The sequence below is a fragment of the Chamaea fasciata genome, unplaced genomic scaffold (genome assembly GCF_029207755.1).
Source record: "Chamaea fasciata isolate MVZ Bird 193981 ecotype frontalis unplaced genomic scaffold, bChaFas1.0.hap1 SCAF_8, whole genome shotgun sequence".
In the NCBI taxonomy this organism is placed as follows: Eukaryota; Metazoa; Chordata; class Aves; order Passeriformes; family Sylviidae; genus Chamaea; species Chamaea fasciata.
Genome location: NW_027094093.1, coordinates 35,819,653 through 35,840,169, shown reverse-complemented (window position 1 = coordinate 35,840,169; position 20,517 = coordinate 35,819,653).

Sequence of the window (20,517 nt, the reverse complement as noted above, 5' to 3'; positions counted from 1 at the left end):
GGGAGGAATTTCTTCCTAATATCCCATCTAAACCTGTCCTCTTCAGATGTGAAGCCATTCCCCCTTGTTCTGTCACTCCAATCCTTGTAAAGAGCCCCTCTCCAACTCTCTTGCAGTGCCTTTAGGCACTGGAAGGTGCTTAAGGGTCTCCCTGGAGACTTCTCCAGACTGAACAACCTCAATGTTCAGCCTAAAGCTACCCTATCCGTCCTATCTCCCAGGGTGACCATCCTCCTCCTTCATTGCATAAAGTTCTTGAGGTGCTGACCCTCAGGAACCCTAAACTTCAAAACAATTAACCTACTGAGGATGATCTTGCAATCGTGAACCACGATTCTTGATCTTGAACGTGTCCACCTTTCCCATCATCAGCTTGCAAAAATAGCCAACGGTTATCCTAGGCCTCAAACATCACAACATACTTGAAGGACATCTAATTGACCAAATACTGAAAAACTTCCTGTGGGGAACATCAACGAAACTTCAAGAGGATGGGGTCCCCTGCTCCATGCATCCCATCCACTAAAAAAATGTTACAGCACTGTTGAAGGTTACATGATGTAATCTGGCACAAGGTGGTAAATATTGAAGGCTTGTGGGAAAAAAAATCCCCAAGTTCAGTACTCAGTAGTAGATATTTCACTGGAATTTATTGCGGCGGGTGGAAGTAGGGTAGATGACAATGACCTGCAAACCATAAACTTCTAGGTATACTTTTTTTTCCCTGTGAAAGTGAATTATTTTCAGGTAGTTTAACATATCTCTGATTCTAATTACTAGGCAGATCAAGATCACTCTGAACATTTGACCTAAGTAGCTTAATTTCTTTGTTTAAGAACAGATTTACTTGAGGCTGGTACAATATGTGAAAGGAGCTCGGCTCCAGTGCTGGGAACAAAAATGGAGTATCAATTAATTATTTAATTCCTTTTTTAATTACTATTGTATCAGAATCTTAAAGTGGGGCATTTCCCTGTGTCAGGAAATGGCTTTTAAAAACGCATCTCTACAATAAAAAGTATAAAAAGAAAAGGAGGAAGAAAGAAAAAGAAATCATTCTTCTTCAAATTGAAACCAGCATAAAATATTACCCCAAAAGACCTGGGCTGATTTCTTTATAAATGAGCACAACGTTAGAACCATGGCAAAGGCAAATTGGCCTACAAGAAAACTGACAGCTTTATAGCCCCTGCCTCTGATTGAAATGTTGGGAAATCTCTTGGCAATTCTCCCAGACATCCAGGTAGAACAGTGAGTTCACTGATTATGTTAACTAAAACAATCTGCCTTTGCACAAACGCACCTCGAGCCCAGCCAAGTGTGAAGGCTTATCAACGTGCCAGACCAAGAAAAAGACCTATTTACCTGCAGAGAGCAGCTAAACAACAAGGCTCTGTGAAACAACTCAGGGACAACAGCGTGCTAGTCTTCCTTTATTGTCATTTTTTAAATATATGGCCTAAATGAAGGCAACAAGGCCTCGGCGGGACCGTGTGGGTGTTAAACAAGAGGATTCCAACCCACGTGTTTAAACGCTGGTAGTAATCATTAATAATGAGAAACACCATCCTGAGGAACGGGGTAGTAAAACACACACCAGCAGGGAGAATAAACTGAATTCTGGGAGAAGAAGGCTTAACGCAGTCCTTAGTTGTTATCTTTTGAGCTGGCCATGGCGCAGAGGAAGCGCTGCCAGGACACGGGGATCCCACTCGCGGGGCGAGCAAGGAAATTGTTTATGTTTTCTAAAGGGGGGAAAAATATGACAGCCACAATAAACCTAAACAATAAAGATTACAAAAAGAAACAATGCGTTTAAGTGGCAATCTTTTGAGGTGAATGCATAGCTGAATGTTATTTTAAACAGCACATAACCCAGGGAATTATGATGTTGTTTACACTTGTCTCTTGGAATCTGTATATGTTTAGAGTTTGGGTTGTTATATGTCTTGGTTAAGCTCTCCAATATGTCTGTCTTCTGAAAAAGAGCCCTATGCTGTGCTAAAACTTAGCTCCAGCAAGTTAAAAATACAGAGAAAGTACCTTAAGTAATGTCCCTCTCCCAAGAGATGCCCTTGGTAGCAGTCAGTAATGCAATCAGATATCCAGGGTTATTTCAATTGCCTGCCAAAACATCACTCATGTCTATTAAAGCATCCTGAAAAACACCATTACATCAATTCCAGCAACGGCATAATTATTCTTCTTTCTGGAATGTCTTCTGATGTGAGTCACCCTGCCGGCGTGGGATTTCTCTGGAAAGAGGCTGTAGGAATGTCCCAGAGGCTGCGGGGTAGGGTGGGGGCCAGCACAGCGAGATGCTCTCATCCCAAAATCTGGTGGATGCCCAGGATGGTGGCTGGATGCACCACGCAGTGACACCCCACCAATGACTTAGACACAACCCCTTTTCCCAAAGACATGGAGCCCCAACAGCAGCATCGTCTGCACTGACACACTGAATTTTGAAAAGGCGCTTTCTCACAACCACAAACCAAAGCGAAGCACTGGCAAGGACGTTTTTGCTGAATAACTTGGGTTTCTCCTTAAAAATGCAGGCAGGAAGTTTCTAGGAAGCACAAGGCATAGTTACAGTAGTTTATGGATTAATGAGCACATCTCTGCTCATTCCAGCTGCAGTTATCCCAGGACTTCCAAATGGGCAGTACAAACCACACCTCCTCAATCCAGTGTAACATGACTGCCTCTGGGGCTGTAGTTAGAGCCCTTAGGAGCAGCAGGATTATTATGGTTCCATGTTTCAAGAATTAACAAAATATCTCTAGAAAATCCACCTGAGAAGTTCTGGGTTTGATTACACTAGTGTAAATCCCAATATCTTTGAGGCCAATGGATCATCCAGCTCAACACTGAGAGAGTTTGTCCCTCTGCCTTCCCCTTTGATCTTCCTAACCAAAAAGTTTGACCTGATGAGATTCTGATTCATTGCAGGGATAGTACTGGTAGAATAATGCAGCATTAATTTTCCATTTTGGAAGAATAAAAAGCACTTGAAATTATCACTAAACAGCAACTAGACCAAAAGTCATCCCTCAAAGAACTACTTATAGACATTTTTTACCAGGAATGCAGAAATGGACATGTGCCATTGCTAAAAAAACAGCAAGTAATTTTTTTCTTTTATCGCTTTGTATGAAAATCCAAACTGCTCCTATCCAGCTCATGAAGCTGTGGCAATGCTAACAGACTTGTGATGAAGACCTGGCCTTATTGAAATCACTCAAATACCCAGAAAATTCAAAATATGTGTCTTTTAAGCTACATGCTGCTTGCTAAATATCAGAGAGTCCACACCAACAAAAAATAAAGCATTTAATCAGCTATCAGATAAATCCTAGAGTCACAATCCAAACAAGAGCATGGGAAATGCTCTTTAAAAAGATCCTTTTGGCATGAAGGGGAAAAAAATGATATTTTTTTAATGAAATGCTGAATAGTCATTCTCATTGCTCTTCTAGGCATGAGGACAAATGTGACATTCCTCTTCATCTGCTGGGGTCGTGCCTGCTTGATGCTGGTTATTAGAAAAATAATAAATTTTTCTCTAAAAATTTCTCTCGTTCCTTTGGACAATGCTCTCAGTTACAGGGTGGGATTATTGGGTGTGTCCTGTGCAGGGCTAGAAAAAACCTCGTCCCACCGAGCTTCAGTCATCATCTCCCTACAAGGGGAAGGGACATGAACAGGCCATCAGCGGGTCCAGACGTAAACCATTTGTTACAGAGAAAAAAGTCATAAGAGAAGTGAATGTGAATAGATCCATTTTACCAATGAAAAAAATGGAGGCAGAGAAGCATGAAAAATCCTCATACTTTTCAGCAAGATGTTTTCCTGCATTTGGCATTTATCACAGTTCAATCTATTTTATGTTTTCTTGATTGCTTATTGTAAAATGGGATAGATACTTTGAACAAAGCTAGGGCAGGACATGAGTCAATATCCAGCAGCAACAAATATTTAGAGGCAACAGATTTGTAATAATTAGATGGAGACAAGAGATGATGAATTGGTAAATCTGAAAGTCTTTACAAACTCTGAAAATCTCAGATGATCGTTTAATCCATCAACTATCTTCTTAAGAAATACAATCACGGAAACTCCTGCCAAAAAAAAAAAAAAATCCTTACTGTAATCCTACCTCTATCTCATCCACAAATATACGTTTTCTATATAAAGACATGATCCCTCTTAAAAGGTCAGCGTTTGTAGTTGTCCACCAAACACCCCAATATGCCCACACAGCCCTGCAAGGTCTCAGCTGTGTCTCTTTTATAACCTGCAGCCACCTCTATGGCAAACAGGGGGAAATCTCCCATTTCCACATGGCACACATATGTTTCCCCACGTACCAACTTCCACTTCTGTTTCTCGCAGGTTGCACACGGCTTAGATCCCCTTTTAGCCCGACGTGTACTGAACTCAGTGGAGCTGAAGTGAACAGGCATTTCCTCAATAGCACTACCTCACACATGGGACAGCTTAATGGCTTTGCAATTAATATATGCATAAGTACAACCTGCATTAGTGGTGGTAAAAGGCAAGTTGGCTCCTTGATTACACATCATTAAATAATGCCAAGGTTCTTGTGTTCAGTGCAAGCGTGTGATGTACCTGTTCGAAGGTGGAATACTGTGTGAGTCTGCACATATTCCCACCCCCACACGTGGTTAAGCTTGCTCTGACGTGATTCTCTCATTTTTTTTTTCAGCCTATGGAAACCACCTGGTCTTATGTTTCCTGGTGACAAGCAGCAATTTCAAAATGATGCTGCACCAAATCACGCTAACAATAAGAGAAAGCCTGGCCCAGGAGCTATTTACTTCTGAAAATAAAAACAACAACAACAAAAAGAGGATATTTTATCTGAACAAATTACAAAGAACTGCTGCACAATGGCAATGGGGCCCCAGAAAGGGAAAAGCTGAGGAACTATTACTTTATAGAAATCAAAGATAAATATCCTTTCTTACATTAGAGGAATGAAAATAGGTTTAAAAATCCTGAGGAGAGTTGGGGAGCTGAAGTTGGTTACTTTAAGCAGAACCTTCGTATAAATTCTAACTCTGCAGTTAAATGGAAATGCTTGAGCCTATAAAACTAGAAGGAGATGAGGAAAGGGGGGAACCCACATACATGAAACCAGCAGATACAGAACCATTTTATACAGTTCAGTAGGCAGGCTAACATGAACTTAATAGTGACAATTGTTTTAAATTGATTCAAATAACAAATACACATTTCAGAGATTATGAAGTTTTGCACTGCATTTTTCTTTTTATCTTTCAAAGAAAACAATGCTAATAGTTTCCTTTTTCCTACGCTCAATGACTATTTACTACTTTCTTGATGTGGACTTTCAAAATACAAAGAAGGTTTGGCAAGTTTTCAAAGTCTTTCTTCAAAGTCAGCTCTTAAGTACTTTTTACAAAAACATGAAGAATACTTCTTACTACGGAGAATTGATAATGTACTGCTTTCGTTATTTGTATATGAAATACTGACAGATAAATGCACATGGATTCATTTGTTTGGACCTTCTCTGTTAACCTTCTGTATGAAATTGATTTCGATTGATCACAAGAGTCAGGAACGTAACAATTGCTTTCAACCAAAAGCTGCTTCAGACATTATAGACCCAAGTTTCAAAGAAAAAAAGTTACTATACTTGCAAGTTTAGAGTCAAACTTGGCAGTTCTTCCAAACAGAGTGGTCAGAAGAAGAAAAATAAAAACAAACATCCTTCCAAGATTTTTTTTCCTTCAATTGCCATACAAAATAATGGTACAAGTATGTCACAACCCTTTCCGAAAGTTATTCATGAAGACATAAGCAAAGTGTCCTAAATACTTTGTTGCCAGAGAGTTAACATTTGTAGAGCATTTTGAGAATTTAAGGAACTTTAGAAAGTTGTTGGCTCTTTGCTGCTGCACAGAGCTAAACTTAAAAACAGCCAGAAATCAAAGCAGCCGTCTCAAAAGTGTCAAACCCGAGCGGTCAGAGCATTTGCAGCCAAGCACATTGGTCTGTTTGTTAGAGGTGAACTGAACTGGGGGCTAAATCCAGAGGTGATTTGTAAGGTGGTGCAAATTAAATCGTGTAAGTAGGCATAAGTGGATGTGAGTGAGTGTGAGAGCCTGGGCTGGTGGTGCTCACATGCCAAGGGGCCTGGGAAAGGTACCAGGAAGGAGAGAAGCAATCCTGAAGGCTAAGGGGATTTCTCCTTCCAGATTTGTGTTAGCTAGAGTGGTGGTTGCACCAGCCTTGTGCACTCCTTGTCACCATCCTGCAGAAGAGACTGCAGGGAGCATCCCCAGCCCTGCTCAGAAATACCCTCTGGGTTAGTTCAGAGGTGCCCTGTCAGCAGTGATGGAGCTCAGGTTGTGTTGCTGGAAGCGGGCAACGAGCTTCTCCACCACCTCTTCCTTCCTGCAGAGCCCTGTGGGCAGTGGTGATGAGCAGGACCATTTTCAGCTGTCACAGTGGGTTTCCAGAGCAGTGTGTCTCTGCTTTTACCCCAGTTGTGGGTCTTTCTCTGATTATCTCCAGCAATTACACTCTGGCCTTCATTTCCCTCCCTATCCCTAATGCCCCTGTTCCTCCAATTTCCTGTCTCCGGTGCTGACACCTCTTTGTTCATCTCCCATCTTTTCTCTGTCTTGTCTATTTGGACTGTAAATTGTTTGATAAAGGGACGATGACTTAATAGGTGTTTGCACTACATCTGGCACCATTTGGTCTTAATCTCAGCTGGGACATGAAGTCTCTACTATTAAGCGAATAATTAATAATGATTAGGTCCTAATGCAGCAAGCTGAAACTCCACTAATCTTACCCACTATATCCTATCCCTCTTCTATTTCTTCTTCTAATGCCTGTTGGCTTCTGCAGGGATTGTCCCTGAGCCATGGCAGCTCAGGGGCAGCAGGCATTGCTGCTCAGTAGCCCACCGGATATGTTGGAAAAAGGAAAGTAAAACTGGAAATTGTATTAAATGCAAGGTCTCACAAAAACTTATAATGTATTCTTATGACAGGGCTGTGCTATGCATAATATAAACAGCCGTGTGTAAGAGAGATCGCTGCTCTGTTTCAGGAAGTAATAGCTAAAGAAGCATTTATTTCTGACAATTAATGGACATAAAAGCCTGTGTGCTATCTAAAGAGGGGAAGATTAAAGGAGGGAAGTAGCTTAAACTATTGGATCGGCCGCACCGAAACAAATAACCTCACAACTTCATTTTGTACAGAGCCCTCCATAAAGTCTGGATAATAAAATGCTTTACAGCGAGCAGAGAGGGAGGGAGGAAGCAGAAAGCAGAACAGATATGTTTTGAGCCGAGATTGGATCCGAAGCAGCGAAGCCGTGCCAAGCAGCAGGAGCTGTAGAGGAGAAGCTCTCACCCCAGCGGCAGCAGGAGCCCGGGACAAGCCAGGCAGCGGGCTGGGCTCAGCCTCAGCACTGTCAAACAGGGGAAAAAAAAAAAAGAAAAAAAAAAAAGAAAAAAAAAAAATAGGAGGGGGGAAATAAAACGACGAGGAGCCAAATTCTTCTCCTGATTCCACCAACGCAACCCCACTGACATCAATGGGTGTAACTGAGAAGAGAGCCAGCCCAAGGCAGCCCGACAGACGCGCAGGGAGAGTTTGAAAACAAACAGGATGCTCCTGATGGGTGAAGGAAGATGGATGGGGAGCTGGCGGGGGAACTGCTCCGTGGGACACCCCATCCCAGACCCCCACGGCAGCAGCTGGCTTCCCAGACGGGAAGGGTTTGCTGGGAGGCCCCAGGATGTCCCCAGGATGTCCCCAGGGCCACAGCTCATGGGGCTGAGCAGGTTAAAGCTCCTGCTCCCCACAGGCTGGTGTGTCAGAGCTTGGGAGGCGGCGGGTAGATGATGGACAGAGGGCTGTTCCCTAAAACTTCCCTGATTTTGCAGGAAAAACCACATTTCTGATCAGACTGTTTTGTAGTGCAGGGAGAAAAGAAAAGAAAAGAAAAAAAAAATCTTAGGGAGCCCACTGCCAGAGATGTTTATCTGCCACATGACAGGACCCCCCGTGATTGTTTCTGGATCCTGTTGTTGCACGTAAAAAGACCAGATTCAATAAAGGAACTGATTTCCAGCTTCCCCTGCACAGAGATCCATGGAAGACCTAAAATAAAACCTGATTTCCCCAGGCTTGTGCAGTCTTGTGCTGAGCTGGGTAACATGCAAAGCAGACAGGTTTTTATAGAATCTCACCCTAGATTACTTTCAAAAGTAGTTTTTTCACAACATATTTGTTTGGAAGATTTTGCTGTCTCTTCCTCTTTTTCTATTTTCAGACAGCTTTGTTTAGTGGGAAATAGAAACAAAAATACAGCTCTTTTTACAATTACTCAATATTTCAAAATTGATCCAGCAAAATAAAAAATTATTTTCGGAGCTCGTGGGACACACACAAAAACACACACTCTCCTTAGCTCTCTAATCCTTCCAAGGGAAAAAATGTCCAAATAGTCATTTTGAAAAGTTACTGGGAGTACACAGACAGCTGTTCCTCATACATACTGCAAATGTTTCTTTTAAATTCCTACGGACGCAAGAGTTTGATACCAAGCCAGTACCTCTAGAAATGGAGAAAACTAAACACACCCCATACTGATGCTTTTACTGTCCCAACAAACTTTCTCCCACAACTAAAATGTTAAAACTTTTACCCCACATCCCACATTGGGAGATTAGTCCAATAACTAATGTCCTGTCCAAGTAAAATACATTTTGTCATTGCTTGAAAATGTTACCTTTCACAGAAGTATAGTATTTCTGACCAGCAGGGAACATATGTCAACATTATCTATTATTACACAATGTCAGGACCAGAAAGGGAAGGTGGGTGGTGGATGTTAATAACAACTTAAGCGATTTTCTAAAAGAGGCATTTGAGAAGTACAAAGCCAGAAGTTTTGAATGTTTTGTCTGATTGTAGCTGTGTCAGCAACCTGCCCCCACCACTAGCACAAACCTAATTCTGCCTGTGACCCAGTGCCTAGTTCTCTTTTCAATTTGAGCCAACACATTGCTAAACTGGAAAGTTTGAAAAATACCTTCAAAAACTTCTCCACCAAAAGGAAAGAGGAAAAAAAAAAAAAAAAAGAAACTTATGATCAGTCCTGGTGGAAGTGTTAAGGCTGCGATTTTAAGACCGAGATTTTTCACTTAGATTTTCTTTAGCACTGTGTTAAACTGCTTTTCGTGCACTGCTACCCATGACTATATTTGTTTGCAGAGTGTCTTCATATTAAGCTCTTTTTTTCTTGGTGGAAAGGCACAGTCCCATGAGGCAGACTAACAGAGAAACCATCTCCTCATTCTAACCAAGGAACTGGAAAATTGGGGGTCACCCCACATTCTCCCATAGATTCCTCATGTGCCCCAAGCCGTGTCACTTTGCCCTCCTTGTGCCTCAATGCCCAGGGTACAGCCTCTCTGAGGTCTTGTGGGATGCCTGTGCCAGAGACCAGGACACAACTGCAGCAAAAAGACCTTCCAAATACCTGAGATAAACAGCCAGCTGCAATGAGTACTTACCCCATGTGTGTGAGAAATTTCCCTTCCACAGCCAAACTGCTCGTTTGTGTCCCGGGAGATGTTCGTAGGCAGTATCAGGATGTTGACTGATGATAGAATCATAGAATCATAAAATCTCAGTGTAGTTTGGATTGGAAGAGACCTTAAACACCATATTATTCCACCCCCTGCCATGGGGCAAGGACACTTTCCACGAGACCAGGTTGTTTCAAGCCTTGTCCAACCTGGCCTTGCAGATGGACCCTATGGATGCTCCACAGAACAGCTTTAATACCCCTTTGCACCACCCAGGTTTCAAAGCTGTTTGAGTACTTTTAAGATGACCAGACAACAATTTTTGGCATGGACTTGCTTATGAAACCCTCACTGTAGGAAAGTTTGGGAAACTCTTGTTTCCCACCAGAATGCCTGCAAACAGAAACTGAACAGGCAAACGCTGGCGCTGAATAAATCTAAGAGAGATGAGCAGTGGTGGTGTTATTCAGCCACGTTTCCAGTAGTAATTCTGTTACTGCAAATGCTGAAATTAATGCCTTCAGCTTCTCTCTTCTTCCACTGTCTAGTGCTAAATCAGAGGAAGAAGGTGGAGGAGGGAGATCTGTCATGCTTACCTGTGTGGAAGCCCATCCAGGACTGTTCCCTGGCAACTGACACCACCACAGGGTGGTGAACACAAGGGACCCCGTGGGCTGAAAAGAGAGAGTAAAATGGCATTACCCTTAAAATAATTGCCGCATGTGAGGCAAGTTTGGTGTAGGTATCTCTTAGGCAGCATGTTTCCACGGAGAAAGATGTGTTGGTCCCAGTCTCACCACTCCATGAAGATCAGCCAGCCCTTCAGCACCGTTCTGATATTTGGGTAGAGTTGCCAATAAACCCTGTTTTACGTATAACCATGTCAAATAATGGGCTTCACATTCGATTTTTCAAGGTGGATTTGGGTGCTGAGAAAGGAAAATTACTTCCCCCACCACGAACACGGTAAGGTCAAAGCTGCTGGGCCTGTATTTCCTCACCTTTTTGTTTTGTTTGTTTCATTTTGTTTTCATATCTGTTTCAAAAATCTATGTAATTTCCTTGCAGTGTGTTCTTTCCCCAAAAGCAAATCCTTCAGGGTATTTATTCCCCTCAAAATACAAATTATTCTGTTCCCCAGTAATTATCTGTTTTGCATACAGTTACATAGCTGAATCAAAAGCAGCAAGATATGAATAAATATATAAATAATGGACACACCGAGGTGTAGTTTCTCATGTTTAACATAACACAGGGGAATACATTTTTATAGCAAGCCAGTAAATGTTGCAAACTGATGTTTTCAATTCCAGTGACTTAGAATTAACTTCTAACTGTGAGAGCTAAACTAGCTGCAGTCTTTTATAATCTCATGCTTTAAAGTTATAATGGTCTTTTTTCATCTGCTGTGAAAGAAGAAATTATATTTTACTAGGGGATGGTAAAGGTAAACCACGGGAAAAAAAAAGTACACTTCAAACTGCTTAAATATAATTATTTTTGTTCCATGTGATTTCACTCAGTGATATAAAGGAGAGCTGGGTTAGCTTGTTGGAATGGGAATGTGCTGGTGAGTAGAGAAAAGCACATATTGTTTGGCAATGCTTAAGGCGTTTACATGAAAAAAAAACCCAAAAACGGAGAATATAGCAAAAACTGTGGAAAAACTAGAGGAAAACCATCTCTTCTTTTCCCCCAGCAGCAGTTCAAACACCTACCAAAAGCAAAACTTAGCCCTGTTCCTTTTTTTATGAGGCTGAAACCAGTACCTTTAGAAAAATTTTCTTCCAAAAAAAAAAAACCCCAAATCCTCCTTGGAAGTGCACCTTCCTCTAAGCCATGGCAAGAGGTTGTGTTCGCCTTGGGTAGGTTTGGATCAGGCCAAAGCTGCCCCCAAGATATTTTTAATGAGCATTTTCTTATATCACTGACCTACAGCACTTTTGTGACCCCTGCCACCCCACCTGGCTGCTCTTCAGGGCTGGAGGCATCTCAAGGCCCGAAGGCCACCACCACTTGCGCCACATGTGGCTCCTGAGAGTCGAACGCTGCTGAACCTGGGCTGCAAAATTCAAATGCAGCCCGAGCAGGAGCTTGCTGGCCTGACTCCGCTTCTTTGGGAATGAGGTTGGAGCTCTGAACTCAGATCTGAACCTGGATCTTGGGTTTAGATCCAAGGGTTTGGGTTGGGCCCCATCTCTAGTAAAGAAAAGCATAAAAAGAGATGAAAAGATAATTGTAGAAACTTAAAAGCCAGCACTGCATTCTTTTAAAATTACAAATTAAGCTATAAGCGTTTCCAAACTATGCTGTTTTTATTAAAAATGACTTAATAATCTAATCTTCCTTTCCTTTCTTTTCTTTTGGAATTTATCCTATATCCCAGTAATCGCACATAGAAATTACACAACACCACACTGGATACTCCTGACAATATAAACACAATTGTTTATCCAGAAGCATTATAGGTTCATGCAAAAAATACAGCATTTAAAGCTTGTGGTCAGATCAAGAAACCACAAGTATAATTGTTTGTTTATCCAGCCAAGCATTACTCCACTGTGTAAGTTTATGGGGGGGTGGGGAGGGGGGGGGGGTGAATTTATTTATTTATTCCTAACCTGTTTTAAAAATTAAAGTTACGGAGAAAAAGGCAGATGGTGGAAGGCGAAAGGGAACATTCTGAATAAGGAAATTGCGCCTTTCTCGAAGCTCATGTTACCCTGCTTCATCCTTCCAGGGAAGCCTCATGATAACAGGGCCCTTTGGTGGAATTCGACATATTTTTCCCTTTAGTTCGGGGCAGCTGGTTTCTTTCCTCTCGGAGGAGAGAGACGAAGTATATTTATCACTCCAGCAGTGACTCAAAACAAACAGGAAATCTTCATCAGCAGGCTCCTGGGCAAGGCAGATACCAAGGTACTGGCAGAAAGGAAACAGAGGCTTTGGGCTGTGGGAGTCCAACACGCAGTTTATTCTGCAGCAACAGCAGATAACTCGGCTGGAGAGCCACCAAATTATTTTTAAATTGAAAAAAAAAAAAAAAAATAATAATAATAATAAAAAAGGTGATCCTGAGGTAGCTGTGAGCACTCATGGCATCCACGGGGGCGGCTGAGCTGGACACCCAGCCCGGACACAAGCTGGGAACCTGGGAGAGGGAGGAAACCTGTGTGCTGGCCGGGCTGGGAGGTTTTGCTTTGATCCCGTGGCTTAGGAAACCCACTCCTTTCGCCTCAGCAAGCCCGTCTTTAAAAGCAGAGGTTTCCGGCTGGGATGGTCCCCTTGCAGCAGGAGGGAGGCAAAAAGCTAAGAAAAACAACAGCACAAAAACACCTCAAATGTTAATAATTTTAACCTTTGATTATGATTATTCGTATTTATTAATGGCGTGTTAATAATTTTAACTCTTGATACAAGTATTCATGCTCATGGGTAGTTTTAGAAAGGCCTCTGAAAACAAGATAATAAATGGGCCAGCAATGACGATTCCTCCTGCTTTGGTTAGAGACAGTCCTGACACAGGAACTTCTCTATACGGTCGGTTGTTTTGTATTTTTCCCTCTCTTTGCCCACCAGTGTCATGAAACAATAAACTCAAACACTTGGGTCCATCTGCCCGTCTCAAGGACAAAACACAAGGACAGCCCAAGTCTGACCCTGGTCTGCTCCTTGGAGACATCTCTGTTAAATGGCTGCAAGGACACTTGGAGGCTGTAGAGCTCACACCACACCAAGCACACAAGGAAACAGTCACTGCACATGGGAAAAGTCACTATCTGCATCTCCTGATCCTCTGCATCTCCCCAGGCACTTGCAGTTTACTGTGGCCAGAGATGGGGCACCATGATCCCTAGGTCTGATCCACTGCAGGCTTATCTCCAGAGCTGGCTGGAGATGGTGGGGCTGGCCAGGACACTGTTGTGTGGTTAAATGGAGACTCCTGCACCTTAAAACGTTTGCCGGCCTTCCCTTACTCCTCTCCAACCCTGGGCAGCTGCAGCACTGAGAGCCTTCCACACCAACCTGCCCGCTCAAGCCAGATGCACCCCTTGACCTGGGAGGAGCCTGGAAGGGTGAGTCCTACAGGGTCATTTTCACATATCCAGGCTGGGCTTGGTTGGAGCTTTCACAGCCAGTCCTCCAAGGCAGCAGACTCACGTCCTTATCGCCGAGTTGCACCCTGTGACACCAACCTCAACGTCTCACCACAGAAATCCAGCCTTCTATTAATAAGGATGACTGGCTTGGCTGCCAACAGAAGGTGCAAGGGGCTGATAGAGGCAACACCAGACACCCACATCCTTGCAAACAGTTGGAGGGGCAGCGTACTCAGATGCAAATCCTCTGACTGTGGAAATGAGAGCATGAAATCACCATGGCCTGAGACATCCCAGACACAATAAGCATTAGCAGTGAAAGAGCTGGTGTAAAAAACAAGTGCTTCATCCTGGCTCATTCACAATCTCCACGGGACTGCCCTGTGGAAAGCTGGCTGAGGTCTATGTCAGAGATGACTACCAAAAACCTCTGGGTCAGGACGACTCTTCTTGGGAAGCATCTGGCAGAATGTATCAGCACTGTGCTGACTCACAGATGTGTCAAGGAATAAAGTCAACTGAGGTGGGTAGCTCTGGAGAGTTTCTCCGGAGATCAGACTGTCTGTATCATCCTAAGGAACTGTGTGGTCTAACCAACACCTCAGTCAGCACCAGGGGAGGGAAACCTGGTGACAGTCTGTGCATGGGGTGTAGTAGGTGAGAAGGTCAAGTCCCTGGAATCACAGGATCCCAGAATGGGTTGGAAGAGACCTCAAAGATAGCTTCACATTGCACTAGACCAGGTTGCTCCAAGCCCTATCCAAGTTAACAAGAAGAGAAAACACCAGGGTTGTAAATAAGAAATATAAGGTACAAGAGTGCTGGAGGCTCCCAACTGTTGGAGCTTGCCTGTTTCCAGCACAAAGCAGTTTTGTTTCAAGTGTGTAAGCTTTACTGGAACATTATGTTGACTGCATACCTACCAGATCAGGCAAAACTCCCACACAGCCTGAACTCCAGAGCATCAAGAGCTTGGAGAGGCGACAATGAGTGGGGCTCCCAGCCCACCCTCATCACTGCAGCTGGCACAGACTGTGACAAAGTAGCACCGCCACTGTGCTGTCCCAGGCTCTGCTGTTGGTGGAGGTGACGCAGCTCAAGACTTTCTCCTTCTTCCCAGAAGGGTCAGCTGGGAAGCAAGGCAGAGGAAAGCCCCTGACTGTGACTGAAGCATGGGCAGTAGCATGAGGTCCAGAAAGTGATTAGTCAGGCACTGGAGCAGGCTTGCCCAGGGAAATGATGGAATCACCATCCCCAGAAGTGTTCCAAAGGTGTGTGGATGTAGTGCAGGGGGATATGGCTGAGTGGTGAACACTGTGGTGCTGGGTTTAACTGTAGGACTCGATGACCTCGGAGGTGTCTTCCAACCTTAATAATCCTATGATCTTCATGCCTTGGTTTGGAAATGGCCACTTGCCTTACAGATGAGTCCTTTGCCTGCTCCATCACTCAAATGAGGGGCACACTCATTTTTAATTATTCACCAGCCAAAGATCCAAAAGCGTGACACAACCAAAGAAAGCGTCACACTGAGGATGTGATTGGCAGTCACGAGCAGCAAGTGGCAGAGCCAAGAGAAAAGCAGAGATCCATAACTCGTACTCAGTGCTGTACCCGCCTCCACAGACCTCAGTAGGGTTCGAGCAATTAGCACTAACTCTGTACCTAGAGCTCGGCTTTGAAAGGACATAAGAAGAGTCCTTGGCTGCTCTGGCTGGCCTGCACTAGTTTGGAGTTTGCCATCTGCAAGCCAAGGAATGCTAGAGCACAACATCTTTCCACCACATGTCTTTCCATCCCTTTTCTTGCCTCTGGCACTGCCTTTACAGCCAGGGCTGGGGTGAGCAGACAGGAGGGGTGTGACCTTCCACACAGCAGCAGAGCAGCCCAGCAAGGCTGCCCTGCTCTCAAAACGAGGTGAAGCCTCTGTGGTCTCACAATTTGACCACCGCCAGCTACACTTGAAATACTGCACAGCACAAGCCTTTGGAATCTGCTCTCCAAGTGATAGAGGATTATTGGCTTTGGTGATGAAGTGCACTAGTCAGGACTGGGAGACATGAGGAATTATTTTCCCTTGGTATTGTTCTGTGTCATCTTATTTGATTAAAACTTTTTTATTTTTTTCCTTTTAAATGTGTGTTTTACTCCTCCTAATCTTTTAACAACTTTGTGTTGAAATCAAAGGTCTAAATGTTGTGCTACAGCATATTGCACCATGTCCAGGATCCAGATTTACTGGGCATTTGCCCACCTGCCACATTGTACCACGACAAACGTAAATCCTGCTACAGACCCACCAACAGGCCAGAAAGATGCTTGGATGTCCCCAAAGCAAAGCAACACACACACACACACACACACACACCCCCACCTTCCCTAGGAGACAGTTCTCCAGCACAGCACTCAAAGCCACAGGTGTAATTGATTTTTATCACACTTCCTTTTTAAAATCAAAAAGGCACATTTTCCAAGCTGATATTCACATGGGATATATATAAATCCTAATTCTTAAGGAGGGTCAGAAAAACAGATTGGATGAATCAAAAGGGGGGAATTTATGCGGAATCCAGAAACACGGAGAGGCAGCAGAGAAAAGTGTTGTGCATTCAAGTGCTTAAGTCCTGCTCAACTCCACGATGACAAACAAACAAACAAACCCCGTGTCTCTTTTTCTCAGCTCAGTGATTACAGCAAACCCACAGTGCCAGCTTCAGACTGGCAAGGCAACTAGCACTGCTCACAAAAACAAATTCAATGCTTCTTTTTCTTTTTCTTTTTTTTTTTTTTGGTTTTTTTTTTATGTTAGATGATTTAATTATAATGATATTCCATACTCTTACCTATTCCCTTACCATCAGTCAAGACACTGCTATTGTTTCAGGCTTATGAAATAGCAAAAACTGAGGAAGGAAGGGAAAGAATGAGGAAAGCATACTGCAGACACAGAAGAAATGAAGTCTTTTCTTTTAAAGTCACTAATTCAAATGAGCGTGCAAAAAGGAAACTCAGGAAACTCACGTTGCCACAGTAATTCTGCTCTGCCTCAGAGCTCCCACCCAGGAAAGGTGTCTCTGATGTTACCTAGGTGTCATCCAAACAAAATAGTTCCAAAACGGATACTTGACACCCTTTTTTTCTCCTAACTCAGCATTTCAGCTGGAAGTAAGAAATAAATGACAGTCCAAACTTCTAATAAAAAAAATAAATAAAAATTAATTATTTGCAGAAAGATGTTCTTCTCCGATGCCTTAATGCCTGGACCCTAACCTGGCTGCCCCCATATTCTGGGCTCATGGGGATATCCAGAATACTAAATTAGAGTTAGGGCACTAGGGGAAAAAGTCTCCTGCTTTAAAAACGGAAAACTGTTATTCAGTTATTTCTTGAACAAATACACTTCAAACAATGTGAAGGAAATGGCACTTCCCATCTATACGAGTTTACCAACAACAGTCATGATGAAAAGGACAAAGACTATTTCAGGTTTGTGAGGGCTGTCTGTTATAACAGTGTCCCATGCTGCAGCCAGTGTAGAACTTTTAGGATCTGAGAAATTTAAATACTGAGAAATCCACAGCACAAACCACTATTCATTATAAATGCAGTAGGAGGTTATCATGTCCCAGAGCATCATCAGAATAGTAGAATGGTTTGGGTTGGAAGGGATCCTAAAGAGAATCTCATTCCAACCCATTGCCATGGGCAGGGACATCTTTCACTGTCCCAGGTTGCTCTAAGCTGCATCCAGCCTGGCCTTGGACACTTCCTGAGATCCAGGGGCAGCCACAGCTTCTCTGGACAAGCTGTGCCAGGGTCTCACCATCCTCCCAGGTATGAATTTCTTCACAATATCCACTCTAAACCTGCCCTCTGACATTTTAAAGCCATTTTCCCTTGTCGTGTTACTGCACGTCCCTGTAAATTGCTCCTCTCCAGCCTTCATGAGGGTCATTCTGCCTGTGAGGAACAAGTCGACCACCACTGCACATCACCCTCCTGTGATCCCTGTCCCCGCACAGCTCAGATCCTGCACCACCACAATTCACTCCTCCTCCTGCTGGACCCTCAGAGGTGGGTTCTGAGCTTTTTAATGCTACTTCAAACAACAAAAAACCCCAAACACCTCACTCCTTCAAAGCAACAGGTTGCCCTCTTTGGGGTAGATTTAAGAGGAGCAGGGCCTGCACCAGAACGTACAACAGGCAATGTCTGCTCTGTGCTTAACCTACGCAAATCAGAAGCAAATGTAATGATGTTAGCAGCCCATCAGCAGAGTTTGGCAGGGGTAACAGCAACCATAGGCAGATAAGATAAGGCTGTAGGCTTTCAAGGTTGGGAAATAAAGTATCAGGATTACCAGAGCAGTTTATAGAGACTGCTCTCCCACCCTCTTCTAAGAAACAAAACTGATCCTTCGCACTTCACCCCGGGGGAGGAAAATAGTCATTAGCTTTACATTACAAAGATACATACAATAATCGTCTCTCCAAGATCAGGCTTGCCTACCCCGAGTAGCCGTGTGTGTGTACAGCTGTAGTTTTTTCCATTGTGACACAACCTACCCTTGCTGTGACCCTCTCTCATTAGGTCATTTCTAAAATGTAGCTCTCTGTGAACTGGGACCACGTTCTGCTGGTTTGCACAGCTCCTATTTTTGGCACTATAAATAGAAGAAACAACTTTGCCTGGCGTATTCTCCTCCGAATTATTTTGTAGGTTAAACAAACCTTTAACTGTTTCAGATAAAGCCAAGCAGAAGGTGTTTTTTTCCAAACATCCCAAGCGAAGGAGTGCATTTCCTGCTTCCCTAATTCAACCTACGGCATCAGACATCTGTAACTCTGTTTACATTCCAGCCCTTCACAACTTAATACCGCTTGAAGCATCAATAATATAGGGCACATTTCTGACTGCTCTTTAGATATTTTTTTATCTCCATGGGACTTCCTGGTTTGGGATTTTGTAGTTTACAGTTTCTCACTAATAGTAACTAGCTGCAGCATTTGGCCTTAAGAGTTTACATATTATTTAACTAGATATAAGCAGCCTATTTTAATTACAGTAAAGAGCCCTGTAGAGGCCTTGTCTGTTTTTTCCCCCTCCAACTATATCAGTTGGCTTAATAAAGATATTACCACTCCCTATAAACCAGGCTGTGATCAAGCTCCTAGATATGCTAGTCTTTTATAACATACTTTTACCACTTTAAAAAAACAAGTCCTATCAGATCTTCAGGCACTCAGATGTCCATGGCTTTAATGAAGGTGGTGTGAGCTTTCTGTAGCTCACACACATTTTTGTTCCTGTGTGTGCACATTCCAGCACTTCTAAGAAAATCACTCAGTCCCCCCACCCAAACCCAGAGTCATCTGCTCCTGTCACTGTATTACAGTTTAGCTTTCAACTGCACGGGCTGCACTCCTAGGACAAGCCCTCCTTTCCCTGGGGAGTGTAGACCATAGGCTCCCATCTCCTCCGCATGCAGAGCTAGAAAGAGGTCTGTTCCTACAAGGAAATTCATGAGATCACAGAATGACTTGAGTTGGAAGAGACCTTAAAGACCATCTCATTCCTAGCACCTTTCCATGGGCATGGACACCTTCCACTAGACCTGGTTGCCCCAAGCCCCATCCAACCTTGGACACTTCCAGGGATAGGGCAACCACAGCTCCTCTGGGCAACTTGTGCCTCACCACCCTCACAGGGAAGAATTTCTTCCCAATATCCAATCTAAACCTGCTCTCTGCCAGTTTGGAGCCATACCCCTTGTCCCGTCTCTCCAGACCTGTGTAAAGAGTCCTTCTCCAGCTCTCTTGGAGCCTTTTTAGGCTCTTGCTCCCCCTGCAAGGGCCTCTAAGCTCTCCCCAGAGCCTCCTTCAGGCTGAACAACTCCAACAATTCAGATTAATCCTACCATGTCATACCTGTATCCCTGATATCTCTGTCCTCATCTTCAGGTCCTATCTTCATATTTCTGGTATGCTGTCACGACACATGCTCTCTGACCTTCATTTAGATAACTTTCCATGATTTATTCCATTCTGTTTGAGAGCAAAATTTATGCCCAGGGTTGGCACTCTGTGCAACTAACCCTGATTCAAACCAGCCAGCATCTTGCTCCTGTTGGTGTTTCATTGGATCCTGCATTTGAAGCCAAGGCGAGATACTGAGACTTCAGTTTTCTTATTTCACAGGGCTGATTTTTCTCTGCAAGGTGTCAAATTGGTACCTGAATGTCACCTACCAAATCAACCTTGCATATTCACAACTCTTCTAACATTTGCAAGCAACATTACTACAAAGGAAAGCTCGAGACAGCTTGATTAAGCAACTTGCCCAAGGTCATACAGGAAGTTGTAGAAGAGTTGGAAACAAAAGCCAGATCTTCTTAGCTCCTGTCCAACCCTCTCTGGAATGAAAAGGCCAAACTGCTGTGTGAGAGTATTAGCAGAGTCATAGATCTCATCCTATGAATTTTGTAATGAATTCACGGCTTAGCAAAGAATATGCACAGAGTTCCCAGCACTGTTTTCCCAGGAAAAACGTACAACACCACTGTGGCAGCTGGGAAGTGTTCCCCAAACTCTGAGTGGCACTGGCTGTGGCCACAGACCCTTTGCTTACACAGAAGGCAGAAAACAGGGAACACCAGTATCCTGCAAGGCCATTTAATGCAAACTGATCCTGCCATCCTTTTTCCAGCCACTTCCCACCTCTCCAAGAAAGTGAAAAAAAGTGTGTCTACTGGGAAAGGCTGCTGAAGTCACCCAAGAGTGAGCATGAAATCGCTCAGGATAGCAAAAGGAG